This window comes from Microtus pennsylvanicus, chromosome 6 (genome assembly GCF_037038515.1).
Source record: "Microtus pennsylvanicus isolate mMicPen1 chromosome 6, mMicPen1.hap1, whole genome shotgun sequence".
Lineage (NCBI taxonomy): Eukaryota > Metazoa > Chordata > Mammalia > Rodentia > Cricetidae > Microtus > Microtus pennsylvanicus.
The window spans coordinates 62,359,823-62,374,133 of record NC_134584.1 but is presented as its reverse complement, the minus strand read 5'-3'; positions in this window follow the sequence as shown (position 1 = coordinate 62,374,133).

Here is a 14,311-nt window from a genome sequence, read left to right as displayed (position 1 = left end):
GCTATTGCTAGAACTTCCAGCACTATATTGAAGAGGTATGGCGAAAGTGGACAGCCTTGTCGTGTTCCTGAGTTAAGCGGGATGGCTTTGAGTTTCTCTCCGTTTAATTTGATGTTAGCTGTCGGCTTGCTGTATATAGCTTTTATTATATTTAGGTATGACCCTTGTATACCTAATCTCTCCAAGACTTTTAACATAAATGGATGTTGAATTTTGTCGAATGCTTTTTCAGCATCTAATGAAATGATCATATGGTTTTTTTCTTTCAGTTTATTTATATGCTGGATTACATTGATAGATTTTCGTATGTTGAACCAGCCCTGCATCTCAGGAATGAAGCCTACTTGATCATAATGGCTAATTTTTTGGATGTGTTCTTGGATTCGGTTTGCCAGTATTTTGTTGAGGATTTTTGCATCGATATTCATGAGTGAGATCGGCCTGTAATTCTCTTTCCTGGTTGCGTCTTTGTGTGGTTTTGGTACCAGAGTAACTGTAGCTTCATAAAAGGAATTTGGTAATGACCCTTCTGTTTCTATATTGTGAAATACATTAAGGAGTATAGGTATTAGGTCGTCTTGGAAGTTCTGGTAGAATTCCGCATTGAAACCATCTGGTCCTGGGCTTTTTTTGGTAGGGAGGTTTTTGATAACCTCTTCTAATTCTTCGCGACTAACAGGTCTATTTAGATTGTTCACCTGGTCCTGATTTAACTTTGGTAAATGATATCTATCTAAGAAAGTATCCATTTCCTTTACATTTTCCAGTTTTGTGGCGTATAGGCTTTTGTAGTAAGATCTAATGATTCTCTGAATTTCCTCTGTGTCTGTGGTTATGTCCCCCTTTTCATTTCTGATCTTATTAATTTGCAAATTCTCTCTCTGCCGTTTGATTAGTTTGGATAGGGGTTTGTCAATCTTGTTGATTTTCTCCAGGAACCAGCTTTTTGTTTCATTGATTCTTTGGATTGTTCTCTGTGTTTCTATTTTATTGATTTCAGCCCTCAGTTTGATTATTTCCAGTCTCCTACTCCTCCTAGGTGAGTCTGCTTCTTTTTTTTCTAGAGCTTTCAGGTGTGCTGTTAAGTCTCCAATGTGAGCTTTCTCTGTTTTCTTTAAGTGGGCACTTAGTGCTATGAACTTTCCTCTTAGGACTGCTTTCATAGTGTCCCATAAGTTTGAGTATGTTGTTTCTTTATTTTCATTTAATTCCAGGAAGACTTTAATTTCTTTCTTTATTTCTTCCTTAATCCAGGTGTGGTTCAGTAGTTGGCTGTTCAGTTTCCATGACTTTGAGGGCTTTCCGGGGGTAGCCTTGTTGTTGAATTCTAACTTTAATCCATGGTGATCTGATAAGACACAGGTGGTTAGTAATACTTTTTTGTAACTGTGGATGTTTGCTTTGTTACCGACTATGTGGTCGATTTTCGAGAAGGTTCCATGAGCTGCAGAGAAGAAAGTGTATTCTTTCCTATTTGGGTGGAATGTTCTATAGATGTCTGTTAAGTCCATTTGTTTCATTACCTCCATTAGTTGTCTTATTTCTCTGTTAGGTTTCTGTCTGATTGACCTGTCCATTGGTGAGAGAGGAGTGTTGAAATCTCCTACTATTAGTGTGTGCGGTTTGATGGCTGCCTTGAATTTTAGCAATGTTTCTTTTATGTACGTGGGTGCTTTTATATTAGGGGCATAGATGTTCAGGATTGAGACTTCATCCTGATGAACTGTTCCTGTTATGAATATAAAATGCCCCTCTCCATCTCTTCTGATTGATTTAAGTTTGAAGTCAACTTTGTTAGAGATTAGTATGGCCACACCTGCTTGTTTCTTAGGTCCATTTGCTTGATAGGCCTTTTCCCAACCCTTTACTCTGAGTAGGTGCCTGTCTTTGTGGTTGAGGTGTGTTTCTTGTAAACAGCAGAATGTTGGATCCTGTTTTCTTATCCAATCTCTTAGCCTGTGCCTTTTTATAGGTGAGTTGAGACCATTGACATTAAGTGATATTAATGACCAGTGGTTGTTAACTCCGGTCATTTTTTTTTAGTCGTAGAGTTTGTGTGTATCCCTTCTTTGGTTTGTGTTGATGAAGGGTCTCTAGATGTCTGAGTTATTGTGGTCATTATTGGATTCCTTGGTTAGTGATTTTCCTTCTATTACTTTCTGTAAGGCTGGATTTGTGGCTGCATATTGTTTGAATTTGTTTTTATCCTGGAAAATTTTATTTTCTCCATTTATAGTGAACGAAAGCTTGGCTGGGTATAGTAATCTGGGCTTGCATCCATGGTCTCTCAGTTTCTGCAGTACATCTATCCAGGACCTTCTGGCTTTCATGGTTTCCATGGAAAAGTCGGGTGTAAGTCTGATAGGTTTACCTTTGTAAGTAATTTGGCCTTTTTCCTTTGCCGCTCTTAATATTTTTTCCTTATTCTGAATGCTTTGTGTTTTGATAATTATATGGCGAGGGGATGTTTTTTTTTGATCCAGCCTATTCGGTGTTCTGTATGCTTCTTGCACCTTCATAGGTATATCTTTCTTTAGGTTGGGAAAGTTTTCTTCTATAATTTTATTAAATATATTTTCTGGACCATTGAGCTGCACTTCTTCTCCTTCTTCTACTCCTATTATTCTTAGGTTTGGTCTTTTTATTGTGTCCCATATTTCCTGAATGTTTTGTGATGAGAGTTTGTTGGACTTGCTGTTTTCTTTGATCAGTGTGTTTATTTTCTCTATGGTATCTTCAGAATCTGAGAGTCTTTCTTCTATCTCTTGTATTCTGCTGGTTATGCTTGTTTCTGACGTCTCTATTCGTTTACCTAGATTTTCCATGTCCAGCCGGCCCTCTGTTTGTGTTTTCTTCTTTGCCTCTATTTCAGTTTTCAAGTCTTGAACTGTTTCCATTATCTGTTTGATTGTTTTTCCTTGGTTTTCTAGGGTATCATTCACTGATTTATTCAATTCTTCAAACTTTCTGTTATATTTCTCATCCATTTCTATAAGGGCGTTTTTTACATGCTGTTTAAGGGCGTCAATCACTTTCATGAAGTCAAACTTTTCTCCTTCTTGATTAAGGTGTTCATGACCTTCCATTGTGAGGTCGCTGGATTCTGGTGGCTTCATATTGCTTTTCAGTTTGTTGGGCGAATTCTTGCCTTGGCGTCTGCCCATATCTTCTTCCAAATACTCCCTTATGGGTCTTCTTTTACCAGATCAGGTCTCCTTGCCTACCCAACGCGGCCTCACCAATGTTGGCTCTCCTGGCACCAAAACATCAGGTCTCCGTGCTCAACCCTGGCTCGTCCCAACGCTGGTTCTCCCCAATGCTGGTTCTCCCCAACGCTGGTTCTCCTGGGCCGAGAGATCAGGCCTCCGTGCTGGTTGGGCAGCTCGCAAACAAAGCGCCTACCTTCCTTGGTGCAGGCAAGCCACAGAAACAAAGGCAGTGGAGCCCGCCCGGGCGCCTGGAGGACTGGGACCCAACTCCCAATGCCTCGCGCCAAAAGAGGGCGGGGGGCCCAAGTGGGGAGGGCTCTGGACGGAAGCTGGGTGGGCCAGGAAGAAAGAGGCAGTAACCAGGGAATAGAGGTCCTGCAGAGAGCCCAAGAAAGACAGGAGGCCAGGGGACCCCCGAGATCCCTGTCCCTGGCTGGCGCCGCGGGCCAGAAACTCACCCCAATGCTGGTTCTCCTGGGGCCGAGAGATCAGGCCTCCGTGCTGGTTGGGCAGCTCGCAAACAAAGCGCCTACCCTCCTTGGTGCAGGCAGGCCACAGAAACAAAGGCAGTGGAGCCCGCCCGGGCTCCGGGGGGACTGGGACCCAACTCCCAATGCCTCGCGCCAAAAGAGGGCGGGGGGCCCAAGTGGGGAGGGCTCTGGACGGAAGCTGGGTGGGCCAGGAAGAAAGAGGCAGTAACCAGGGAATAGAGGTCCTGCAGAGAGCCCAAGAAAGACAGGAGGCCAGGGGACCCCCGAGATCCCCGTCCCTGGCTGGCGCCGCGGGCCAGAAACTCACCCCAATGCTGGTTCTCCTGGGGCCGAGAGATCAGGCCTCCGTGCTGGTTGGGCAGCTCGCAAACAAAGCGCCTACCCTCCTTGGTGCAGGCAGGCCACAGAAACAAAGGCAGTGGAGCCCGCCCGGGCTCCGGGGGGACTCCAGAGATGTTCTTATATTCTTCCATCTTCAAAACTTCAATTTTCAAACTCCTGACTGCATTGCATACCCATATGACTTACTTAGGGTTACTATTGCTGTAATGAATTGCTGTAAGGAAACACCATGACCAAAAGTACTTTGAGGAAAGGATTCATTTGGCTTATACTACCTACCACATCACTGTTCATCACTAGTGGAAATCAATGGAAAAACTCAAGCAGGCCTGGAACCTGGAGCAGGAGTTGATACAGAGGCTAAGGGGGCTGATTATTAAGTTACTCCTCATGGCTTGTTCAGCTTGCTTTCTCATAGAACCCAAGACCTCCAACCTAGGGTTGGCCACTCCCACAATGGCTGGCCCTTCCCCATTAATGACTTTTAAAGAAAATGCCCTACAGGCTTACCTACTGTCCAGTCTTACACATGTAGCTTCTCAACTGAAGCTCCCTCGTTTTTGATGACTCTAGCTTATGTCAAGTTAACATAAAACTAGTCAGGATACCATACTCACATCTACAAATAGGTATAGGAATTACATATAATGGAGATATCATTAACCACATGTGAAAGAAAGTGTGCATATTTTATTTGTGAATCTGGGATATAAAACTTAGTAATTTTATAACTATATATATATATATGTGTGTGTGTGTGTGTATGTGTTTGTGTACATGTATGTGGTATACACAAATATATACATGAGCCATAGAAAGTGTGTCCCACTATTTAGCCCTGACTGGTCTGAAAATTGCTATGTAAACAAAACTGGCCTCCAACCCAAAAAAATCCACTTTCCTCTACTTTTAAAGAACAAAAATTAAAGGTTTACACCACCAAGCCCAGCTCTCCACTAATTTTTGTTCAAATTTCATAATTTTTCTTTAAAGGAATATAAATTTCTATTTCTTCAGCTATAACATTTCATTTTCCATTTCTTGTTGACGAACTTTTGGGTTCAAAGTAATTTATTGCTATTGTGAACATGTCAAATCTTTCCAGCTAGAACCTTCAAATGAACTAGACAAATTACTATAATGATTTCTGTAGTGGCTACACTACTTTGCATTTCAACTAACAGTGAATAATGCCTCTTCTTTCCTCACCTAACTAACATTTACTATTTGTTTACTTGAAGATAACATTTCTGACTGAAGTGTAATTGAAACTAAATTTACATTTTCTTGTTTTCCTTCTTGTTCATTTTTTTTTTAAGACAAGAGTTTCTCTGTGTAGCAGACTGGAACTAACTCTGTAAACCAGGCTTCCCTTGAACTCACCAATATTCACCTGCCTCTGCCTCCCAAGTGCTGGGATTAAAGGTGTGTGTCACCATCATCTGGTAATTTGCTTTTTCTTAAAGGCAAAGGTTGTCAAGCATATAAGGAAAAATATTATTAATTGATTAAATTATGCTTCATCATTTGGGAACTACATTCAGTGTGTTCACTTTGTAAGGCTACATGATTACTGGAAGGTGTTTCTTTGATATTCCTCTTTCATACATAAACTTTTCAATTCTTTGTATGGTCTATATATTGAATTCATATTCGTTAACCACAGCTGTAGGTGTATTTTTTGGTCTCTAATATCTATCATTTTTGCTGAATGAGTATTATTTCTACTTAGGAATGCTTTGTCTATCTCTATTTTTGTGCTTGCTTATTTCCCTGACTTTTAAAAAAAATGCCGTAGAAATTGTCAAGGGGAATCCATTTAACTCTCTGGATGATATTTGGTAATATGGGAACACAGAAGGTCTTCATTTGTAGGAAGCTAAAGCTTATGAGGCCAGAAGGAGCCAACCTGGAGTCTTTCTGGCACTGTCAGAGGTACTGATCATGCCTAGTCAATGAGGGGTGAACAAGTAATGTTGCCTGAGGCCCTAGTAACAGGCGCTATCAGAGCTCCTGATCATGACTAACCAATAGCGGGTGACTGCACAATGTCAACTCTCAACAGTTTGTAAGGCTTGGGTTCTGTGAGAGTTATATGTTTTTTTTCTTTTTAAATAAACAAATATAAATAAGTTCTACATCTTTCACCAGACTTCTGGCATCAGTAATCATTGACATCATACCTACGTATCTCATCCCCAGAGGAAGATGTATAGAACTTAGCAACATCCGGTACTTGGAGAAGGGACTTCTAAAATGGTTTGAGCTTGCCTGGTCAGAATTCTTTCATTTATTTATTTATTTGTTTATTTATTTATTTAATTATTTTGGTGCTGTCCTAATATTTGTGTTTTGTCCAGAACAGGTTCTAGTCATCTTCCTCATCTCCTTCATGGTGCTGGACAGTGCCCCTCCAAAAGGTGTGTTAACGTAAAAAGGTTCCCCAGTCCCTTGAGCAGGTAAGTGTTCAATCTCCATCCTTTCTTTTTTGTGTTGTCTGATAGGCTTGTCTTCCTGTCTGGTTAGAATGGCACAAAATGGGTAACCACTTCACATCTTCCCCTTCCATGTCTGATCTCTCTATATCTGATGATGAAGAGATAGTTCAGGCTCTAAGGGGCAGGCTGCAGAGAGATAGTGCATCCACAGTTAAAACCACGAGTGTAGTTTCTCCGTCAGCTCCATCCTCACTGAGGGGAGCTATATCTTTCCCTTGATGCTCTCGGAGTGTCTGGTGGAGTCCAGTTGCAGCAGCCCACATTGTGTGTTATGGGAGAGCCCAGCCCGGCCAGAGGCTGTGAAGGACTAGTGAGTGCTGCAGGTACTAGACCTATCACTGATCAACTTCACCCTCTCTGCAATGGTCTTGATGGCTGTGGCGGCAACAGTGGCCAGATGAGGCCGCATCTGTAAACATTGTAGCTCACAGCTGTTAACAATAGCCTCTGTGAGCAATGCAGTCCATTTGGAGGCCTGTACCTACTGGCTTCCTACTCATGGGCAGCTAACTGGGTAAGCCTGGAACAGAGAAGGAGCCAAAGGGAAGAAGATTGATTATTGAACAGAGTTGGGGAAAGTCCCAATGTAACAAAGGGGATTTATCAATGTAACAATTGATTTAAAAGGTAAATAGAAAATTATCAGAGTTAAACTTGTTCAAGATGTTGAAAATAACACAAATGAAGAGGCTGGGGATCCTACTACTACTGCTATTTTTCTGGCACTTTCTATTGTCAAGCAGTATTTTGAGATCAGCAAAGGGGCTTTTCCTGTTGAAATGTAGAGAGGTGTGATGTTGGCTGTTGATATTGTAATTGCGGAGAGGATCCTTGGCCAGCACCTCCTAAGATTCCAAACCTATAGCCACCTTCCTGGGGCCAACTCCTGCTTCATCTGTAACACCACTCACTGACAGAAAATCCACAGGAAACCCTCATGCCAAGCGAGCAGTCTGGCTGCAAACCAATCTCCATAACTCCCTCTCCTCCCTCAAAGTCTAGCACCCTGTTCAGAATGCTGAACCCAACTGTTCCTATCTTGCTACCCATGTCCAAGTTTGTGCTTTCCCCATGTTTAACTTCATTTTTATGGCCCCACAAAAGTGAGAACAATAGCCCCTTACCATCTAGCTCCTCAACCACCACTACAACCTCATCCAGCATATATGCATCATGCTCCCTTTCGCATTGCCATTATCCCTCAGATATCCACCATGATTGAGTCTTCTAACCCATTTTATTAACATGGCTCTCAAATCAGGGCATCTGGGCAGATCAGTGGCCTATAATTCATCACAAGTTGTAAATCCTAAAGGAAATACTTGCAGAATAGCTAAACATGAAGCACATAGAACTAACCACAGTAAACATAATACCCTATTATATGTTATGGATGGCATCAAAATTAATAAAAATGCATTTTGAACAGGAGAGTCCTTGTGATCAGGAGAACTGATAGTTCATGAACTGACATGATGAATAAACATGTCAAAAGGAAAACCTCATCAAATTAGGGTCAGGGCAGGGTTTGGTTTTGTCTTTACAGAAGAATAAAAATATCTATCTTACAGATGTCGAAGACCTTTGAACAGATAAACATCTAAAGAAGAAGGGAAAACTGTCCGGAAAAAGTTAACAGGAGGCCATTGTTTTTTACTGCTGAATAGAACTCTGAAGTGTATATGTGCCACACCGTAGTTATCCATTCTTCTATTGAGGGGCACCTAGGTTGTTTCCAGGTACTGGCTATTGCAAATAGTGCTGCTATGAACATAGTTAAACAAATGCTTTTGTAGTATAATTGGGCATTTTTTGGGTATATTCCCAAGAGTGGAATTACTGGATCCTGAGGTAGGTTGACTCCCAGTTTTCTGAGAAACCGCCCCACTGATTTCCAAAGTGGTTGCACAAGTTTGCATTCCTACCAGCAATGGATGAGTGTACTCCACATCCTCTCCAGCAAAGGCTATCATTAGTGTTTTTGATTTTAGCCATTCTGACAGGGGTAAGATGGTATCTCAAAGTTGTTTTGATTTGCATTTCCCTGATTGCTAAGGAGGTTGAGCATGACCTTAAGTGTCTTTTGGCCATTTGAACTTCTTCTGTTGAGAATTCTCTGTTCAGTTCAGTACCCCATTTTTAATTGGGTTAATTAGAGTTTTAATATCTAGTTTCTTGGGTTCTTTATATATTTTGGAGATCAGACCTTTGTCTGATGCAGGATTGGTGAAGATCTTCTCTCATTCAGTAGGATGCCTTTTTTTCTTAATGACAGTGTCCTTTGCTTTACAGAAGCTTCTCTGTTTCTGGAGGTCCCATTTATTCAATGTAGCTCTTATTGTCAGTGCTACTAGGGTTATATGTAGGAAGTGGTCTCCTGTGTGTGGCAGACTACTTCCCACTTTCTCTTCTATCCATTTCAGTGTGTTTAGATTGACATTGAGGTCTTTAATCCATTTGAACTTGACTTTTTTTTACTGTCTTGTTGTTTTTTTAAATATTTTTTTATTATTAAATTTTTTTTATATTAAAAATTTCTGCCTCCTCCCCGCCTCCCTTTCCCCCCCCCCCCCCGCCGTTCCCCACTCCCCTCCCCCTCCCTCTCCAGTCCAAAGAGCAGTCAGGGTTCCCTGCCCTGTGGGCAGTCCAAGGTCCTCCCTCCTCCATCCAAGGAAGTGAACTTGACTTTTGTGCATGGTCATATGTAAAAGAAGCAGTGGGCCACTTCCTGCTTCCCAGCTCCCGGCCACCTGGTTAATCCCCGAAATTATTACACAGAAACTGTATTCATTTAAACACTGCTTGGCCCATTATATCTAGCCGCTTCTTGGCTAACTGTCACATCTTGCTTTAACCTATATCTAGTAATCTGTGTATCACCACGGGGTTGTGGCTTACCAATAAGATTCTAACCTATGTCCATCTTGAGCTGGAGCTTCATGGCATCTTCTTGTCTCTTCTTTCTTCCTTCCACAATTCTCTTCTGTCTTCCCTGCCTACCTATGTTCTGATATCAGGCCAAGTAGTTTTCTTTAAAATTAACCAATGAAAGTAACAGATTATTAGAAAACCCTCCTACATTAGTGATAAATATGGATCTATTTTCATTCTTCTACAGGTTGACATCCAGTTATGCCATCACCATTTTTTAAGGATGCTTTCTTTCTTCCATTGTATTATTTTAGTTCTTTTGTTGAAAATCAGGTGTTCATAGGTTTGTGGATTAATATCCGGGTATTCAATTTGATTCCATGCTCAACATCTCTATTTTTATGCCAATATCAAGCTCTTTTCATTACTGTAGCTGTGTAATAGAGTTTGAAGTCAGGGATGATAGAGGAGAGGGTACCTTAACTGTCCTTATTCCATAGCTCAATAAAACTCAATTAAAAATAAGAATAAAAAAAGCCAAAGGAAAAAGAAATATTAGTAACTCAGTAGTCATATTGTGTCTCAAAATTTAGTAAAAATAACAATGTAATTGTATTTGTATATGTATATCTAGGAACCTTGATTATTTAACAGAAATACTTAGGGAGAAATAAAAGAATGATGTTTTATATTTTTTCTCTAAATTATTCTAATGCTTATAAATCATGTATTTTACTTTGAAGAATTGTAGATGTATTAAATAAATCAAAATTTAAATTTAGACTTTTAAAGTCAGTAGAAGCATAATACTTAAACATAAAGAATAAGCACTGAAAATTATACACAATTCAAAGTGGAGAATTTTAAGTCATGCCAAAATTGTGCAAAGATCTAAAAGTACAGAAAGAAGTTTTTCATGAATGGATTCTAGTAACTAAGAGTAAATTATAATTGTTTCTGTAGTAAAAGTCTAATTTACTTTTGTAAGCCATGTAATAGTTTAAAATAAATCACACATCATATAGCTAACAATATATCAATATTCTGAGTTTATTATTCTATAAATATGTAAAAAATATGACCTACCATATATAAATAAAATGTGAGTGGTTTAAAAAGAAAATCAATGGAAAACTAATTGAAAAAGAATAAACTATTTACACTTGCCATATATATTAGTTATTTTAGGGGAATCTAAATGTATATACAAGAATGAAACCATAATCAAGACAGGATAACCCAAGTGACTAGTAGTGGGAGAAGGGTGAAGGAGAAAGGTATTGAATCAAAAGAAATTGAATAGTTAAAATATTCTATCAAAATACATAATTTTGTTCACTGTTAAATATTTCCAGTTAGCCAGAATACATTACATTATTTCATTTTAAAATATCATATATGCATATGTTATATATGTATATATATATATATTCTGATAAGAAATCTAATAATAAACCTAAATAAATTTATGGACCTTTAAGCATACAAACTTTAATTATAAGACAGATCTAAACACTTAAAACATGAAGTATAAATTTTTTTAAAAATGAGAAAACTGGATTTACATAAATTCGGGAGCTCAAATAATCTAAGAAAGAAACTATAGCAAATTTACTTATGTTTATGTCAAAAGAAGAGTGAAAAACTAGCCTAATTTCTGAATTTTCTATAAAAGAAAGGTGGATGAATTCTAAGACAGCATTCTAATAGTGAAGCAGTTGATTCCCATGTGTTTTTATTGAATCCTACCACCTGCTAAGCAAAGATTTAAAGGGGTTTGTGAAGAAGAACGTGTACTGCCACATATCACAGAAGGTGGAGAGTATTAAATCCTTGCTTTTATGTTATTGAAAGTTTTTTCAATACTATTTTAAATGTGCCCAATTTAATTTCCCAGTTAATTTCAAAGAACATAAACCCCAATAGTTTTATTATCATACTTTATTTCTGTTCTCCGTGGAACTTCATTTTTTATTCATGCTATGATGCTTTTAAACAGTCAAAAATAGTCTGATCACTGTCACCTCGGTGAGCCCAGACGTTGCCATGTCACTCACTGATATAGGGACATCTTATCTCTTCCTACTTTTATTATGTTCTGTCTGCTTTTCATGGGATGCACACTAATAAAAGCTTTTCAAAGAAAATGAGAAAATGCGTCACCTGAACCTTCTGCTTCTGCGCTTTCAGGTAGTTTGTTAACTTAAGCTCCTGATGTCTCATAGTGAGAGTTGAATTTGGGGAAGCCACCAAGAGTGGAAAAGTCAAGGACTCTGCTCCTCAGTTGCCTCCTCTGCCTTCAGGAGGAAAGTGTCATTCTGTGTTATTTATACTTAAATTCTGAAAATTTTAATTCTTGATAAATGGCGGATTTATTTAGAAACCTGGCCATTTTATTGATCCTCCACTCTTTAAGCAATTGAGGGCATTAATGACTCTGAAAATCATTCCTTATTGAGCATCCCTATTCTAGATGATGATAATGCATCTGGATTAGTCAGTTATACTCTTCTAATTAGTCCTTTTGGAAAAGAAACTAGAAAACTTGACTGTATTGTAATTGACATCAGATATATACACATACATAAGCACATAAGAAAATTTGCTGTATATGGTGACCTACCCAAAAAATGGCTAAGTATATTAGGTATACTTTGCATCTTTTCATTTATCTTTTATATTAAGATGTTTTCTCCCATTTTATAAGACAGAAAATATTATCTTGATCCTTTTGAGTATCATAAATTGTGTTATACCAACCCTAAACTAAAGAAAAATTTTCTAGATATTGGACTATTTCTCCAGTTTAAACATAGGTATGTTATAACCTCTACACAAGTAATCAGACAATAGGCTTACTTAATGTAAGACTTAATTAATTCAAAATGAGTAACAATTGGAATCCAATAACTGATTTTCTTTCTTTCACATTATCTTTTTATAAAATTTTAAATGTCTTACATGTTTAGACTTGTTCACTTGTAGATAATATAATTTGTTATGTTTAATGTGTTTCTAATTACTTGAAATCATTGAGCAGTGTTTATTTTATTAACATAATCACAATTTAAATGATTTGAATATAAATGAATAGAGTGTGATGTGTAAAATATAAATAATAAAATTCTAAATAAAAGACATAGGCTTGGTTAAATGTAATACGCTGTACATTGAATAAAATAAATATACTGATTACAAAGAATTATATAGATGAAGGACATGGTTTTCATGTGTACTAGATTAGACAAAAAGAAGAAAAGCTGGGTACATAAAAGTTGAGTTTGAAACTAAAATATAACTTAGCCATTGGCAAGCTGGGATTTCTTGAACAAGTTACTTAATATTGCTGACACATACCTAATTAATCTATTATATGGATTAAAAAAACTGGCTCTGAAGAAAATTTAAATAATATACTTATTTTGTTTTTCAAATATGGTTATCCCATGTTTTCTTTTAATGAGTTTAAATTATTCAGTTACCAGGTAATACGTCTAGAATTTCAGTGTTCTGTGCCTAGTGCTGTTGATATGACTATACATTTAACTAATATTTTTCTACACAAATACAAATTGTGAAAGTGTGACAATGTGTTCTAAATCTTTTATTCATTTTAACATAACAATGTGTTTATTTTTGATCATATTCTTCATTTTCTACTTTCACTTTCTTTTCTTTCCCTCACCCATTAGTTCTCCTTTGTTTTAAATAATTTTATGTTCATTTTTATGTTTTTGAACCTCAAGCAAGAATGGTATCCATGGAGGACAGAGGGCATTTGATCTCCTTCAATTGGACTTGGAGACAGTTGTGAGGCAATACATTGGCATTGGAAACTAAACCTCGGTCCTTTATAGGAGCAAAAAGATTTCTTTCTTTCTTTCTTTCTTTCTTTCTTTCTTTCTTTCTTTCTTTTTTTTTTTTTTTTTTTTTGCTTTTTCGAGACAGGGTTTCTCTGTAGCTTTGGTGCCCGTCCCGGAACTAGCTCTTGTAGACCAGGCATGCCTCGAACTCCCAGAGATCCAACGACTTAGATGATTCACCAATTATCAGTTAAGATATGTCTTTGTAAAGAAGATAGGATTTTAGTAAAAGAAACAATTAAAAGTAACATGATGGCCCTGCCCACAGTAGTGTAGTGTTGATGCCAGTATCTATGAACTCATGTATATATTAATTTACACATTTGCCTTACCAATTGTCATATTAAATGATTAATAAAACATTCATGATGAGGCAGTGTAGAGTAAATCCTTTGGAAGACTGGCTTTTCATATGTGTTAAAGTGAAATTGGACAGAGTGATATCAAGTATAATGAGAAGCGCTGAGTGAAAAGATCAGTGTCATTAGTAAGACATTTATTATCAATATTCAACCATTTCTGTTTTACGTTCTTATATAATGTTCTTTGCATTTCCATTTAACTGAAGTAATGAAACTTACCCTATTTTATTGTCTATAATTATCCGTGATGCAAATAACATCAATGCCACACCATAAAATATGTTTGAATTTCTCAATGCCTTTACCCGTCGCCCATGATGATAAAAACTCTACTTGTTATGGTCAAGTTCGTAAGAAGAAGAGAAGTTTGGCAGCCTCTAAAGCCAAACTCACAGTAATATGTTCAGTTCTTCATGGGCACTGGGTAAGGATATACTACTTACAGATAAACAACAGAGCTTAAAAGGTCAAAAAGGGCTTTATTTTGTCATAATTGTACCTAGTCATATGAGTTCATTATGTCTTAGAAATAGTATGCATGAACAAAAATATACTAAAAATATAGAAACATATAAGAATCTTTTAATATTTACAGGAGATAACTTTGTTTTGGTAATAAAGCTAGCCCTATGTGGCAGAGGATAAATAAGGACTATGTGTAATTTAATATTTAAT